Source organism: Chenopodium quinoa, unplaced genomic scaffold (assembly GCF_001683475.1).
Source record: "Chenopodium quinoa cultivar QQ74 unplaced genomic scaffold, ASM168347v1, whole genome shotgun sequence".
NCBI lineage: Eukaryota > Viridiplantae > Streptophyta > Magnoliopsida > Caryophyllales > Amaranthaceae > Chenopodium > Chenopodium quinoa.
Genome location: NW_018742933.1, coordinates 418,418 through 436,611, shown reverse-complemented (window position 1 = coordinate 436,611; position 18,194 = coordinate 418,418). Strand labels below are relative to the sequence as shown.

The 18,194-nt window shown below is 34.2% G+C and overlaps 1 long non-coding RNA gene across 1 annotated transcript; it reads right to left on the bottom strand.

Annotated features, from left to right (window-relative positions):
• Window positions 1-12,033: 12,033 nt before the first annotated feature.
• Window positions 12,034-13,322, bottom strand: LOC110728419. Its single transcript, XR_002512675.1, has 2 exons — window positions 12,802-13,322; window positions 12,034-12,201 (listed from the first exon to the last, which is right to left on the bottom strand). It is a non-coding gene; the product is annotated as an uncharacterized LOC110728419 (long non-coding RNA).
• Between the last annotated feature and the right edge of the window lie 4,872 nt (window positions 13,323-18,194).

Below are 18,194 nucleotides of genomic sequence, written 5' to 3'. Positions count from 1 at the left end.
AAAAGTATAAAGTTAGGCATCATCAATCTTCTCCTTATCGCCCTCAAACCAACGGAGCAGTTGAAGCAGCCAATAAGACCATTCGAACAATAATCGCAAAAATGACTGAAAAGACAAGGGAATGGCCTGACACGTTAAGCCCTTAAGCTTTTAAAGGAAAAATGGAATGAACATTATTTTATAATTTGTGTCACCCTATTACGTATACCTCTGGTTTTTTTTAAGTCATTTGAGGAAGATATAAATTACTCATGCCTCAAGTTGATATTAATCCAAAAAAGAGACATATTTGTATCACTTTAAGACTAACACTTTTTTTTTAAAAAAAAAAAAAGTCTTCTTCGTTCTATGGCTATATGAAAGGAGCATTATAAATAATTCATTTAGTTTGAAATAGAATGTCTTATAATTTTTAAATAAATCTCGTTTAAGTTTTAATTCCATCATCGTTCGGAAGAGAAAAATTTCCTTATGCATTTCTTAATAAAGAGACAACTAACTTTTAATTAAGCAAAATATGGCCTTGCATGCTTGTATCATTTCATTAATAAAATAAATCTTTCGAGTTATTGTTTATGGCTTATATTTAAATAAGAGGGTAAAGTTGAATATTCAATCATGATAGGTTATAAGGTGATCTATTTGCCGCAGAGAATTATACTTTTAAAGTTTTATTATCTTTGATAGATCGCTTACTTAATCTAACATGATTAAGGTTTTCAACATATACTACCTATCATTTAGATTTAAGTCATATAGAATGTCCATTCTGCGTAAGTCAATTTCATACAATCTAAACACATTTCCTTCGTATTTTTCTCAATTCATACCAAATAAAATTCCCTTTTTAGCACACTCAAATAAGCCCACACAATCTCTTTTTGGAAGTTGGTCAACCCTAAATAAAGTCGTTAATTAAAACGCATTTTACAAACAAAATCATTCTCCTCAAAGAAACTCCTATGGTGCCGCTCGTTCTAGTGACTTCCTCAACCTTGATAAATTGATCTCCACCTTGAAAGAAAGATTGCTCAACCTCATTCAAATGACCCTATATGGATCGACCACCTCTCCCAAAAAAAAATATAAACCTTCTTGAAACCTCGTATGAAATTTTGACCATGTATAAATGGACGTTAGTAAGAACTACGTAGGGTTTTGATCCGGGAGTGGATTCAAATCCCACAATGAACGGTACGTAGTGCAACTTTAATGCTCAAACCCACCATATATAGTAAGGTTTAATTCACTTTTATTTTACATTTGAGTATGATTGACAATGTGGAAATTTTCATGTTTTTATGCATTAGTTTAAGGAAAAGTATGTGAATAATCATAACCAATTAACAACATATTAGTAAGAGCCTGTTCGTTAGAACAGAGGAAGAGACGAGTTCCAAACGTTCGATCTTCCTAACTTATACCCCGTACCTAGATCTATGATTTTCCTAAGACCATACTTATATAGTGCCTCATCTAATGGAGTCAATGTCGTTTTCTATTTGAAAATGATCATAAACAAAAAGACCGTCTCTATTCGGGCAAAAATAGAGTGGCGACTCTAATTTTTATTTTTTTTAGTCAAATTATCGACTTACGTGGGATTTGACTTCTAATTTTAATTAGTAAAAAAAATGGGTACCACAAAGGGAAGGTTTTAAAGTGTTGTTTGATTTAGAATTTAAAAGTTTTAAAGTAAGTTAGTATTGCTGTAAATTTGATTGATTGGGTATTGATTGAAATGTTATTGTTTGGTTTAGGAGAGGAGTTTATTGAAGGTGATTTTTAGTTTTTAAGTGGCCAACCGAATTTTTTACACAAGGTACGTACAAGTTACGAAACCTTGCTTGTAGGTGCATGTTTAAGGACGGATCGAGAACTTAGTATCATGCATAGGAATGACTGGGTTAAATTGTTTGGTTATACATTGTGAATTTATATGATGTGCACTATTTTATATTGCAAGTATTATTTGTGCTCTAATTATGCAAGGTGCACTTAGAGGAAAAGGTATGTGATTGGTGTAAAGATTAATTTATTACTCATTCATGATTATGCTAAGAGGATGAGCAAAGGAAGAATTCAAGTCTTATAAGACGAGGTTAAGGTTTTGGGATGCGTTATGCACTCAAGGTGTTTATACACCGAGGTAGTTAAAGGAATAAATAATAAATGTTGCTTGTCACTAATAAATCAAGAATTGAAATTGGAAAGTTGTTTTACGTGATTGAATTGATATTGGATTGATTGTATTGTTTGCATATGAGTCATCACCAAGTCTAAACCTGTAAATCACGTAAAGTGCAAGATGGATGAGCAACAAAACTCTGAAGTGGTGCACTTCTAGAGTAATGACAAACAGGGGTTGGGGTACACGGGGTATTAGCCGTGTACTTTTCTCGAGGCCGTCTGATCTACAAGTCTCTTATTTCAAATATTTTTCAAAACTAGGAGTTAGGTGAGATCTCATACTAACTACGGTCACGGAGTCGCGTCCGTGGTTGTTGGATGTTTATTAATGTTTCTGAAAGGAGGCATGAGGTTTTTCTTTTATTGATGTTCCAAATGGAGCATGGGTTGGACAACCTTGTCTATTGCATAATCCAATGAATAAATAAATAAATGAGTTAGCTACTACCAACTAGTGAAGTCTTAATAAAATTGATAGATGAGTCGTGTGTTGAGTCTATAATTTAATGATGCATGATGTTTGATTATTAGTATCATGTTAGGGAATTCTTATTTTATTTCGCAGCTTGTATGTACTCAGCTTTGCTGATTGCGTGCTTTGTGTGCGTCTTTATTTGGTCATGGCCTTCGCCTTTCAATGACCTTGTGACGATCCAATTTTTACACTTGTAATATTGGGGAGCAGATAAACCACAAGTTCTTACACACGCAACATTTGCATCAGGGTTGTGGGATTTTGAGTGGAGAGTTGGTTATTATTCGCAATTTATTTCTTTTCATAAGTTTGAATTTATTTAAATTCTGGTTTTATTTATTTACTACTTTTGTGGGGTTTTGAATAAGGGCCTTAATGGTTCCAAGTTGTAAGATTTAATATGGTTTTGGTGATTGATTTTGAAACTTATTTATAACCGAGTTAGTTTTTCCGCTGCTATTTTCCGATAAAGCCTTAACGTTTGTGCGGTAGCACGCCAGTAATTCTCTTGAATTTTGTTCAGGGTACTCACGGGTTTAAACAGAGAATTATTGGGGTGTTACAAAGTGGTATCTGGGAGCTTAGGTTTGATTTAATTACCACTAAAGTCAATTTAAAGTTTTTGGGCGCCTATTGTTTTTTTTTTAAATCTAACGATATTGGATTTAAGTACTTGATTTAAAGTTAAACTGTTGTTTTTGAAAATTATTTTATTTAAAATTAATTAATTTAGCATTTATTTAAAATAAAAAATATGTATTTATACATATAATTAAATTAGTGTGTTGTATAAATATTTTAAAATAAAATGAATTTGAATATTCATTATACTCTTTTAACTTGGGTACTATTTATGTCATTTTATCAGTGAGTTTTGGGTAGTCTTAGGATGGGCATATAAGTTGATGCATTCTTTTTTATGTGCATTGTATTCAATTTTTGTGTTAGTTAATGTTGAATGAAGTGATTTATGCAAGGGATTTAAATTATATATATGTGGTATATGGGATGATTTGTGCAATGTAATATCTATGATTGATCATTATGGGGTATGTGAAGCATGTAATTATGTGAGTTTGATTTATGGTTATTTAATGATGCTATTTATTGTTTGGGGGGTTATTAATAGGATATTTCTTTCTTAAATTTGACTAACCTCCAAACCTTACACCCAATGAGAGTTTATTGTACTTGAAGAATGGATAAAACATGTTGTAATAATGAAATATTGAATTGAGAATTGAGTTATGACTTTCTTGTTTTTTTTTTGTAAAAGGTTATTACTTGGGAACTTTTGAGAATAAGCTTATGATCTGAAGGAATTGAGTAAGTTTAATTGGGAAATTAAAAGAGAGAACTTGATGAGCTAGTAAATAAGTATTAAAGTGTGAGTTATGAGTTGAACTACGAGTGTTTCGTGGAGGATTGGGAGATGATTGAGAGGAGATCTACGACCTACGAAATTATAATGAAATGCTTGGTGATGTTATTCATTGAGGTGAGTTACGGGGGCGTAACTCTTTTCTTTTACGGGGGGTAGAATGCGATGTAATTTCGCGCTTTTTACCTCAATTATGCTATTTATTGCTTGAGTTTGCATGATTTTGCTTATTAATATGCACTATTATTGTATTTACATGAAATTAAAGTATGTAAACTTTGGCCAAGTATGAGTTTATTAAGCATAAAGTTCAGTTTGTTGAGTGTGCATGTTGAGGATCAAGCAATTTACAGCAATACAAAACTCAAAAGTTTGAATGGTTTTGGAAAATTTATGGTTTTCGAGTTAAGTTTCGAGGGCGGAACTTCTTTTAAGAGGGGTAGATTGTAATCCCCCGTATTTTTATAATATTTTATAAATTAAATTTTATTTTATTTATAATATTTATTTGTTATTTTCCGGAATTTAATTTCAAAAGTTTCAAATTATTAATCTGGGTCGAAAATTATTTGAACAAATTATTTTATGCACCTTTATTCTACAATTTATGTTCAATCAAACAAGCCTAACCCATTTGTTTACTTAATTGACCCATTATTTTTATGAGGCCCAATCTTCCTATTTACCCTATAATTCTCTCCTATATATACCCCATGAATCCCCAAAATTTTTCCACACAAAAAGGTTAGTCTTATTTTCTTTCTTCTTTGTTTTATTAATTTGTGTAATTATAATTATTAATTTATGGGTTTGGATTTTATTGTTTGAAATTAATTTAATTAGTATCAAATTGCATTTTTGATGATTAAACTTTATAATTTCAGATTTTATAAATGTCATAATTTTCAGATTTTGTAAATTTTATAACCTACGGTTTTTAATTATTGAAAATCATGATTTTAGGGTTTTTATGAACAATTGATTTAGGGATTTTATAGTAATGATGTTTTAAATTTTGGTGATTATAACTAATGATTAGTTTAACTTAATTTCAGATTATTTTGAACATGTAAATTCATGTTTTAATTTTCAGATTTCCGTTCGTTAATATTAATCCCGATCAGGTTCTGAACTCATCCGATTTTGACAAAAAAATAGTGTTTTCCATGTGTAAACAACGTTTTAAGAAAGACTCTCTACCTTTTGTAGTGAGTACCACCCTCTCGTGGCCAAATTCAGCCTCTAAATATGATTTTCGGGCAGTTTTTGATTTATACGAAGTTTTTTTTTATACTTAAAATATTATCCTTGAGCTTGATTAATAAAATTAATTATGTTTAAAGTTAATTAAGCATAAATATATGTTTTATTGAAGTTCTAAGTGTTGGAAATAGTTTATAAGTACTACTTTTGATGTTTTATAAAGAGGGTTTAATGACACCCATTAAAAAGGGAAATTATTAGGGGTTTTAAAATAATTTTCAGATTTTTATTAGACTTTGAACTTGCTGTAATTTCATTTATAAGAGTGTATTTTAAGGTTTTTATGAAGAAAATTTAAAGAACTATATATAAGCCTTTCATTTTAACTAAAGGGAAGGTTTTAAAAGTGTTGTTTGATTTGGATTTTGAAAGTTTTAAAGTAAGTTAGTATTGCTTTAAATTTGATTGATTGGGTATTGATTGAGATGTTATTGTTTGGTTTAGGAGAGGAGTTTATTGAAGGTGATTTCTAGTTTTTAAGTGGCCAACCGAATTGTTTACACAAGGTACGTACAAGTTACGAAACCTTGCTTGTAGGTGCATATTTAAGGACGGATCGAGAACTTAGTGTCATACATAGGAATGACTGGGTTAAATTGTTTGGTTATACATTGTGAATTTCATATGATGTGCACTATTTTATATTGCAAGTATTATTTGTGCTCTAATTATGCAAGGTGCACTTAGAGGCAAAGGTATGTGATTGGTGTAAAAATTAATTTATTACTCATTCATGATTATGCAAAGAGGATGAGTAAAGGAAGAATTCAAGTCTTATAAGAAAAGGTTAAGGTATTGGGGTGCCTTATTGTTAGAATACAACTCCTTTTGATGTATTAGATTCCATTTAAGTGCTTTCCTAGATTTTAGGTTATGTTTTCTTAGCTTGAGGTCCCATTATTGTGTTACTGTCAGATCAGTGTTCACTAGGGATTCTCTTTGTATGTCATTTAAAGCTCTTTAGAGGGCGAATGATTAATGAAATCTTAAAGCCTTCTACCAAGTGTTGCCTTGCTTTTATGCTTGTTTGTTGTTAGACATTTATAGATATTGTGTCTTACTTGCATATTAGCTCCCCTCCAACCCAACTTGATGCGCTAAGGACTCGTGGTTCGGACCCGCTTGTGCCCGCTTTGAAGTATCGGCCGTCACAAGCCCCGACCACCCGCACTCCGTCGCAAGATAGACGTGAGTGCTCCTGAGATTCTATTGCCCGCTTGTGTTGCTTTGTGCTCACAAGCCCCTCTTCCGCTCAAGGCTAGCGTACTTGCCGCCAAAAGGCTAGAGCGCGCCGCACGTTTCGAGGTCCAAACTCCCAGACCGTGACACTTATGCACTCAAGGTGTTTATACACCGAGGTAGTTAAACGAATAAATAATAAATGTTACTTGTCACTAATAAATCAAGAATTGAAATTGGAAAGTTGTTTTACTTGATTGAATTGATATTGGATTGATTGTATTGTTTGCATATGAGTCATCACCAAGTCTAAACCTGTAAATCACGTAAAGTGCAAGATGGATGAGCAATAAAACTCTGGAGTGGTGCACTTCTGGAGTAATGACAAATAGGGGTTGGGGTACACGGGGTATTAGCCGTGTACTTTTCTCGAGGCCGTCTGATCTACGAGTCTCTTATATCAAATATTTTTCAAAACTAGGAGTTAGGTGAGATCTCATACTAACTACGGTCACGGAGTCGCGCCCGTGGTCGTTGGATGTCTATTGATGTTTCCGAAAGGAGGCATGGGGTTTTTCTTTTATTGATGTTCCATATGGAGCATGGGTTGGACAACCTTGTGTATTGCGTGTGTTGAGTCTATAATTTAATGATGCATGATGTTTGATTATTAGTTTCATGTTAGGGAATTCTTATTTTATTTCGCAGCTTGTATGTACTCAGCTTTGCTGATTAAGTGCTTTGTGTGCGTCTTTCTTCGGACATGGCTGATCCGTGCCATTTATGACACCTTTAGGCTATGTTTTCTCTATATTTCTATCTCGTTTTTAGTCGTTTATGTCGTGTTTTTAAGGAATAATTCTTGATTTGCATGTTTATGTGTTAGTTTAGAGAAATGCGTGCTTTTAATGATTTTCTTATTATTTTATTCATTTCTCGGCTATTTCCCTCGCTTCTCCGTTTGTTTGACATGTTTTGTAGGTGTGTCGAGCTTCTCGGGATTTAATCATCAAGGAGGGAGCTCAAGTGCATTCAAGGAATTTAACGGAGCCAAGTTATGGAAGCCAAGCACGCAAGTCAAGCCAATCCAAGAAACAAAGGAAAATGAAGGCTTACAAAGTATCAGAAAGGACCTTTGTGCATTGTTTCGACGATATCTCTAGTTTAACAGATCCGATTGAGGTGATTCAAGTTGGGTTGGAAACTAGACTTGAAGATCTTTCCAATGATAGGTTTCATGTCTTCATAAGAATCCTAGATCGGGAGTTACAACCTTCCAAAGTTGGCCCTGCAAATCCACCGTAACCTATTTCTGCCGATTTTGGGCAGTAACTCTCCGCGGGCTGGCCGGGGCGTGGCCGATTTCTCCGAGGGAGCAGGCTTCTGGGTCTTTTATTATTTTAAGCTTCTTTTCTCCTTTTATTTATAGATTGTTTTTGGGGGTTTTTATTATGATTCATTCACATAATTCTCAGTCTTAGAATAGTTTTCTCTCTTAGGTTGAGAGCTTCTCTCTCTAGATTAGGCTAGATTAGGAGTAGTTTTAGAGAGAGAAAGTGAAGGATTTCAATGGTGATTGAGAGATTGAAGATACAAGGGTGACAACTGGGTTCAAGATCTTCTCTATTATCAATGAGCATTCTTAACTCTATCTCACCTTATTGCTTTGTTTAATTTCATGTTTGTTTGGTTTAATTTTGATGTTTAATGCTTGATTAGTGTAATTGTTCTTGATATTTTGTTGATTCTTGATTTCCATAGTTGTTAGTTGATAGATGATGATTCTTGAATAGTTGTTTGGCTAGGAATTGGGTGAAACTTGTATGATTGATTAATTGTGATTAATTTGGGAATTGTGTTGATTGGTTGTTGAGATTAAAGTGATTAGTGAAGGTTTGCATGTGTGTAATTCAATTAGGCCTTGAGAATTATGCTATATTGCATTTTAATTGCTAATGACATGAACAATTGATTTAGGAATTGCAATTATCGATTGGTTTTGATTGTGATTCTCTTAGTTTGTTATTCATAGTGAACCCTAGATTAACAATTAGGAAATAGCTCTTTGATTCCTATTGATTGCTCTTATCATTAGTCCTCACAACCTTTGATTGGCATGCTCTTCCCAAGTTGTTGCAATTGACATGATTACTTGTTGATTCCCGTTCCTAGTGTCTTATTTCCTTGGTTACTTGTTTTGTTAGTTGTTAGTATTCTCTCTTACCTTCGTCTTCGACCTAGCTTAGGCGCATAATTGAAAGTGCTTGAACATTACTCGTTCCTTTGGGTTCGACCCTTGACTTGCCTCTATACTCGTATTAGGGTTTGTTAAGTGTTTATAAATTTAGTTTGACCGAGGGAAGATTAGATGACAACCTAGTTTTCCCCTCGTCAAAATGGAGCCGTTGCCGGGGAACGGTGTCAATGTTTGAGTGTTTTTTATTGCTTGAGTCTAGGTCTTTGTGTATACTTTTCTTTTATTTGATTTTTGTTTGTTTTGTGAAAAAAAAATGACATGTCTATCATTTCCTCAATTTGACAATGAGCGTTTTTGTGAATATTTCAATAGATTTGAGGGATTTTTGGAATATAATTGTTGTAGTCTTTTGGAGGCTTGTGACATTTGTTATTTTGGTTTGAATGAGCAAACTAGAAATGAATTTTAATGCATACATAATGGTAAATTTAGAGCATTGTCAATTGATGATGCTTGGGATTCTTATGTTTGGTTTGATAGGGATGTTTATGATAGGGGTAATCATGATTCTAATATTGATTTGCAATGTGTTGATTATTCTAATACTAGCATGAATTCCCAAGATTTGTCACATGAGCCCTTAAGTGAACCTATAACACATGATTTCAACTTCATTTCTCCTTTTGTTCATGATGATGAAGTGCATGCTCAAGTGGATGTTAATGGCGTGTTTCAATTTTCTTCATTATTTGCCATGTATTCTTGTGATGTAGTTCATTCCCTTAATAACGAATCTCATATGCTTAATTGTTCCCCCTCTCCCCTATTTAGCGAAAATGCTCATGATTTTAATGTGCATGGTTCTACCTTGATTGTGACTCTTCTTATACTATTGATCAACCCTCTTTGTCTTTTCATTCTCCAAACTCTTGTGATGAGTCTCTAGTCCCCTATAGCCAAATTGATGAATCTTTGAGGGAGTTAGAGATGAATCCTAATCTTAGGCCTTTAGAGAGACAAATGATGGAAACTTTAAGGAGCTAATTGGAGATGATTAGAGAGGGTGAGGATATTTTTAATAAAGAATTGAAAAGAAAAGAAGAGTTGGAAAATGAATTGTCATCCTTCCTGCTTGTATGTGAAAAATCCCTATCCAATGTGTGTGTTGAGGATGATGATGATGATTTTGAACAACAAAGAGAAGGTGAGGATCCTTTTGGTGAGCATGTTAGTGATGGCGAAGGAGTTGAAAACCAAGAGAGTGTTGAATTTGATTATCCTAACCCTCCTTCCCATCTTGATGAGTCTCTTGTGTATGATTGTGATTCTTCTGTCCATGAGTATCTAGACTCGTTTGAGGTTGTGTCCAATGCATTCTTTAAGAGTCAAAAGAAAACCCGTAGCAATTTAAATGATTTCATTGAGGATGCTTCATGGGAGAGAGATGAGTTTGAAATGAATTTGCATCCATTCATGCATGGTTTTGAGAACTTGGGCTTTAAAGTTGTTGAGGGAGTTGTTGTTCATAGTTATGATGGAGGGGATTATGTTGTTCCTCTTAGAGGTTGGATGTTTGAGGGAGATGGATATCATGAGTGTTCTTCTTTTGAGGACTGTATGATTGATTTCCATGCTCTTATTGGTGATTTGAGGCATGGCGGTGAGAAAAAGTTCATTTGTGAGACCATAGCCCCTTTTCTCTTTTCTCATACCCCTTTTTCAAGAAGATTCAACCATATCCCTTACACTCCTATTTCCCTCCCTTCTTTTGTCAATGAGCCTATTGGAGACCCTTTTGTCTATGATGATTTGTATGAAGCTCATTCGTCCCCAATTGAGGAAAAGGGTGATGTTGCCACCCACAAAAATTTTGAGGAGAGTTTGCCTTCTTTTTCTTCTTGTTCTTCTTTTTCTTTTTCTTCATATTTTGTTGAATTTTCTTTTGATTCTTCCTCTTCCTTTTCTTGGCATCTCTCTCCTCATTTGCGTGCACTATCCTTGTTGCACGTACTCTTTGCGTCATTTGCCTACCTTCTCTCCTATGAAATGTGTGGTAGTGCATTTGACAAGCTCTTGCGCGCGTTGAATTATTATTTTCTAGAGCGGTCAAGCTTGGACCTTAAGCAAGCCTTTCTCGGGAAGTAACCCATGTTTTATTGCTTTCATTTTCTTTTCTTTTTAGAATAGATTTTATCTCATGGAAATGTTTGTGTTCCTTTTGCTAGGTACATGACTTGATATACTTTGGTGCTTCTATTTGGATCAAGAATCAAGGAAGATTGGCACCACATTTGCTAGCATACAGAAGGCAAGATTCAATATTAGAGGTTGTTAGCTTTGAAAGGTTAAAATTGGGTCATTTGCGGGTATTTACACCCACCTAATATTCGGTAATATCCTTCCTTCCTCTTTCTCTAGTGGATGATGACTTGTTGGACATATGTTGGTTTGATTGGATTAATCTCCTTGTTTTTCCCCTCTCGTGAAATATTTGATTTATGTTTGAGCATGTTGTCTCATTCAAGTTTGGGGGAGGGTATTCTATCATGTTTGGTGGAATTTTGATTCATATATGTCATGCACCTTTGTATATGCTTTTCCATGTTCTCATATTTTGAAAAACTCCAAAAAGATTTTTGTTTTTATCAAGGAAAATTTTCAATGTGTTTTGTTTTGTTCTTGCTTTGGACATAATAACATTTGGACTTGTATACTTGAATGCTTTTCTTCCTAAGTGGTAGTGGTGTGCACTGTTTGAGATTATGTTTGGTTGATTCTAGGATAAAGTATGCTAAGGTAGTTGTCTAGAACTAGGGGGATCATGAAGCTGAATTCTACTTGTTTGTGGCATGTTGGTAGTTGCTCCCTATCTTCATACTTTTTCAAGCTTTCAACATTTTCTTGCATGAGTGGCATGGATCCTTGACTTTCGCAAACCTAATTTTGAATCTTAACGTATGATTCCTAAGACCGAGACCGAACCAACTAGGGAGGACACACTACCACAAAATAGCCAATAGAGGACCCCTGAAAAAGGCAATATAGAACGCCTTAGAGGCGTACTTCAAGTGGGGTGCCTTATAAAGTATAAGAGACGCCTCTTTCTGGCGTTCTATATTCTATGCAAAATAGAACGCATATCCAATATAAGCGTCTCTAATTATAGGTACAATATCTATAAAAAGCAAGGAAAATAGAACGCTTGTGTTGTGTTAGGCGTTTCTATATTACTGCATAAAAGAGAACGCCTATGTTAGCTAACAGTTCTCTTTTCCTTATTTTTTGTAAAAAAAATAAAAATAATATTACAGTACAGTATAAATATAGTGTACATATCAAAATACAGAATTACGAGTAATATACAATTCATATAGTAGTCAATTTAAAATTAAAAAATCAACCTTACATAATATTGTATAAAGTACAATTCAAGTAAATTATACGAAGTACATAGTAATGGAGAAACAAGAGATAAATTTAAACAAATAGCTAATCTTCATTTCTTCCCAGGTATATCTGCATCAATCAAAATAAAAAACAAGAACAAAATCATTATCAAAATTCATAAGATAAATAAAACTACAAAAACTAAATATCGAACTCAATATACCAAAAAAAAAAGAAGGTACTAGTCAATATTGGAAATCAGAGGTCCTTACTAATTTCACTAGTATTGGCAGATTCAAAAGCTATTTGACAGAATTTACAGATTAAAATATATAAGTTATGAATAAAGCATATAAAAATCAATAATGGAGAAACAACCAAGAGAGCAACAATGTTAATGGAAAGCCATGGATGTCAGATGCAAAAAAACGATTCTCGAATTCGTCGTTTTAAATACTTGATAATCTTTCAATTCTTCATGACAAATTCGAGGATTGCTTGTAAATATCCTCTGAATTCTTTCAATCATCACGCCCAAAGTATGAAAACTTGAAAATAAAGTTGTGGGTAAAGATAAACCAAATTATAAGCATAATTTTATATTACCCCCACAATGAAAATTATTTAGATTAACTAATTCTCAACAAAAATGTAAACAATTGCAGAAATAAGAATGAAAAATTAAGGGGAAAATTTGTGAATTGAAAATTTAAACTAATGAACTTTTACCCGGGGTTTGTGAACGATGAACAGTAAGAATTGTGGTCACGATAAGCGGCAACGGACAACGGTGGAAGATCTGATAGAATGGTTGCTCTTTAGAAAGATGTTGAGGTAGATGAATCGGTGATAAATTTTACTTTATTTTCATTTTACAAGATGAATCGGTGAAAGAAATAGAGGAATGGAAGAACAAGAGGCGTGTAAGTGTGTAACTGACAGAGAGGAGGTGGGTAGGGTTTAGTTGTTCATTTTTTTATTTTTTATTTTTATAATAATTGTCAAATAAATTTTAATCATTTAATATAAAAGGCGGAGGTTTTTTTTACTCATATAGAACAGTTAACCATACAAGGCGTTCTATTATTAAGTCACGTTTTATTTATAAAAGTAATATAATCAAATAGAGTTGTTAGGTAGGATAGGCGTTCTATATGATTTTACATATACAACGTTCATCAATCTTGGGCGTTCTATATAATTCTAGAGAACGCCTAAGCAACTTGACAGTTTTGTATTAAGCGTTACTTTTTTCACTTTTTGTGGTAGTGACAAATGCATCTTTTCGGGGTGGTACTTTTTCTTTTCTAGGATAGTTTTCATTTTCTTCAGTTTTTGGGTTTACATTTGCCTACTTGCTAACCCTTTGAGCCTTTTTCCCTTATTTTCAAGCCACGTCTTTAGCTCTTGAGCCTTTTGTTTCATTTTCATTTTCATTTTTGGTTTTTGTGAAGCAATGGTCATTGTTGTTGAAGATTGTGGTCTATAAGTTCGGAACTTGGTTCAAGTTTATGAGCAAATTTGTGTTGTATATACATTGTGAATAATGACATATGTCTAGTAAAAAGCCATCCAAAGTAAAAAAAAATAAAAAAAAATAAAAAGCAAGGACAAAGCAAGTGCAAAGTTTAAAAAGCCGTTCAAAGTTAATAGAGGCGAGGACAAAGCACTAATAAAGAATTATATAAAAAAGTGAAAAATGCAAAAATATTTTTATGTGAGTATTCTTCCTTTTTGAGCATCGAGGACAATGCTCCATTTAAGCTTGGGGGGAAGCGTTCTCACGCTTTTTGTGTATATGTTTGTGATCTTAGCTTTGATTAAGCTTGGGGGTGTTGGTATTTTTGTTTGGTGATTATTTGGTCATGGTGCAAAGAAATGCGCAATCTTTGCTTCATAATTTAGGTTAACCACCAAATTTTAAATTTAGCCTACCTTAACCCTTTTTGCCTTACGTTACAACCTTTGGGAAGATCTTTTGACCTAGGGGTTGAGTCATTCATCGGTGGAGGAAATCATGGGTTATAGCCTAAGGAAAGGGGACGCGAAGTCAAGACGTCGAGTAGCCATAAATTTGATCTTTTTTCGGTTCCTTCGTGGAAATTATGAGATGCTCACTAAGGAGAGATATGAGATTAGCAGGGGGAACGCGGTAAGACCATTTGGGATGAAAGTGGAATGTAATAACTATTTCCTATGCTTAGCATATTTATGTTTCAATCAACCTTAGGTATCTTGGAGCGTGCACTCCCTTACTTATTTAGAAAGATTTGCATACATTTGTGCTTGTACATTTTAAAAAGTCCTTTCATGAACATGTGTTTGCTCTTCCTTTATTTTGATTTCCTTCTTTATGCTTTTCCTTGTTTGTATTATTATGAGAGTTATGGGTTAATCTCTTAGGAAACCTTACAAGAGCATCACTCGTCCTCTAGGGCGATCTAGGGGTTTAAATGGCTTGTCTTTAGTTGCTAAAATTGACCGTGATTCCTACGAAAGTGAGTAAGTGTATATTCTTATCATCTATCTTTCTTGTTTCTTTATTTGCTTGAATAAATTCATCATTTTTCCCTTGGGTTTGATTTTATTTAGCTTGAAGACGAGCAAAAGTTTAGCTTGGGGGAATTTGATCCGTGCCATTTATGGCACCTTTAGGCTATATTTTCTTTATATTTCTATGCTCGTTTTTAGTCGTTTATGTCGTGTTTTTAGGGAATAATTCTTGATTTGCGTGTTTGTGTGTTAGTTTAGAGAAATGCATGCTTTTAATGGTTTTCTTATTATTTTATTCATTTCTCGGCTATTTCCCTCGCTTCTCCGTTTGTTTGACTTGTTTTGTAGGTGTGTCGAGCTTCTCGGGATTTAATCATCAAGGAGGGAGCTCAAGTGCATTCAAGGAATTTAACGGAGCCAAGTTAGGGAAGCCAAGCACGCAAGTCAAGCCAATCCAAGAAACAAAGGAAAAAATGAAGGCTTACAAAGTATCAAAAAGGACCTTTGTGCATTGTTTCGGCCATATCTGTTGTTCTACAGATTGGATTGAGGTGATTCAAGTTGGGTTGGAAACTAGACTTGAGGAGCTTTCCAATGATAGGTCGCACGCCTTCATAAAATTCTTAGATCGTGAGTTACAGCCTTCCAAAGTTGGCCCTATAAATCTGTCGTAACCTATTTCTGCCGATTTTGGGCAGTAACTCTCTGCGGGCTGGCCGCGGGCTCTCCGCGGGCGCGGGCCTTGGTCGCGGGTGCGGCTTCCGAGGTTTCCGCGGGCGCGGAAAATTTCTCCAAGGGCGCTGGCTTCTGGGTCTTTTACAATTTTAAACTTCTTTTCTCCTTTTGTTTATAGATTATTTTTGGGGGTTTTTATTATGATTCATTCACATAATTCTTTTTATTAGAATAGTTTTATCTCTTATGTTGAGAGCTTCTCTCTCTAGATTAGGCTAGATTAGGAGTAGTTTAGAGGGAGAAAGTGAAGGATTTCAATGGTGATTGAGAGATTGAAGATACAAGGGTGACAATTGTGTTCAAGATCTTCTCTATTATCAATGAGCATTCTTAACTCTATCTCACCTTTTTCCTTTGTTTAATTTCATGTTTGTTGGGTTTAATTTTGATGTTTGATGCTTGATTAGTGTAATCGTTCTTGATATTTTGTTAATTCTTGATTTCCATAGTTGTTAGTTGATAGATGATGATTCTTGAATAGTTGTTTGGCTAGGAATTGGGTGAAACTTGTATGATTGATTAATTGTGATTAATTTGGAAATTGTGTTGATTGATTGTTGAGATTAAAGTGATTAGTGAAGGTTTGCATGTGTTTAATTCAATTAGGCCTTGAGAATTATGCTAGATTGCATTGTAATTGCTAATGACATGAACAATTGATTTAGGAATTGCAATTATCTATTGGTTTTGATTGTGATTCTCTTAGTTTGTTATTCATAGTGAACCCTAGCTTAACAATTAGGAAATAGCTCTTTGATTCCTATTGATTGCTCTTATCATTAGTCCTCACAACCTTTGATTGGCATGCTCTTCCCAAGTTGTTGCAATTGACATGATTACTTGTTGATTCCCGTTCCTAGTGTTTTATTTCCTTGGTTACTTGTTTTGTTAGTTGTTAGTATTCTCTCTTACCTTCGTCTTCGACCTAGCTTAGGCGCATAATTGAAAGTGCTTGAACATTACCGTTCCTTTGGGTTCGACCCTTGACTTGCCTCTATACTCGTATTAGGGTTTGTTAAGTGTTTATAAATTTAGTTTGACCGAGGGAAGATTAGATAACGACCTAGTTTTCCCCTCGTCAATGGCCTTCGCCTTTCAATGACCTTGTGACGATCCAATTTTTACACTTGTAATATTGGGGAGCAGATTAACCACATGTTCTTACACAAGCAACATTTGCATCAGGGTTGTGGGATTTTGAGTGGAGAGTTGGTTATTATTCGTAATTTATTTCTTTTCATAAGTTTGAATTTTTTTAAACTCTGGTTTTATTTATTTATTACTTTTGTGGGGTTTTGAATAAGGGCCTTAATGGTTCTAAGTTGTAAGATTTAATATGGTTTTGGTTACTGGTTTTGAAACTTATTTATAACTGAGTTAGTTTTTTCGCTGCTATTTTCTGATAAAGCCTTAACGTTTGAACACATGGCGGTAGCACGCCAGTAATTCTCTTGAATTTTTTTTTTTAGGGTACTCACAGGTTTAAACAGAGAATTATTGGGGTGTTACATAGGCTCTTTGAGATAAGAAGGGAGAAAAATAGGGCAAGAAGGGATGTGGTCAAACCTGTGAGAAAAAGGGGTATGAGAAATGGGAAATTGGGTAGCAACTCCCTCAACACAAGGTCTCATATCACCAATGAGGGCATGAAAATCAATCATAGAGTCCTCAAATGAAGAACTCTCACAATCTACACCTCCCTCGAGCTCAAAAACTCCAAGGGAATCAACCTCATCCTCCTTTGCACCACAATAAACAACCTTTCCTTCAACTATCTCAAAACCTAAGTCCTCAAAACCGTGCATGAGTGGAGGTAGAGTAATCGTAAACTCATCTAAATCCCAATAAGCTTTCTTGATGTACTCATCAAGAATCTATAAATATTCATATGACTCTCACAAAAAAAATGGGACATTACCTCAAAAGAGTCAATGTATTCATATATTGAAGGCTCACAAACATACACTTGAGGCTCATCAAGATGGGAATGAGGGTTAGGATTTTCAAATTCAACTCTCTCTTCATTCTCAACTCCTTCACCATCACTCATATGCTCACATATGGGATCCTCACACTCTCTTGGTTGCTCAAAATTATCATCATCACCCTCAACACACACATTGGATAGAGATTTTTCATGAACAAGCATTAAGGATGACAATTGGCTTTCTAGCTCTTTACCTCTCTTTCTTCCCTCCTCAAGATGCTCCATACTCTTTTTTATCACCTCTAATTGACTTCTCAAATAATTAAGAATTGACTACTTTTTAGGCCCAAGATCATCACTAAGCTTAATATTCCTAATTTAAGTTTCCAAAGTAGCAATAAGAGATTCAAAAGGTGTAGAAGATTGAGGCTTAACAAGAGAAGAAGAAGTAGAACCAAGATTTGAAGAATCAACATTGAAATCATGAGCATATACATCAAATTGGGGAGTGGGGGCACAATCAAACATATGAGTTTTGTCAACTTGAGCATGCACCTCATTATCATGAATAAAAGAGGGACTAAAATTGAAAGCATTTGTTCTAGGTTCACTAATGGGATCATGTGACAAATCATGAGAAATCATGCTAACATTAGAAGAATTAACACATTGCACATCAAAATTGGAAACATGATAATCCCTATTATATATATCCCTAGAAAACCAAACATAAAAATCCTAAGCATCATCAATTGACAATGCTCTAAATCTACCATTATGCATGCATTCAAATTCATTCCTAGTTTGTTCATTCAAACCAAAATAACAAATCTCACAAGTCTCCCAAAGACTACAACAATGATAGTCAAGAAATCCCTCAAGTCTATGGAAATATTTACAAAAGGCTCATTGTCATATTAAGGAAAATATAGACATGCCATTTTTATACAAAGAAAACAAAAATCAA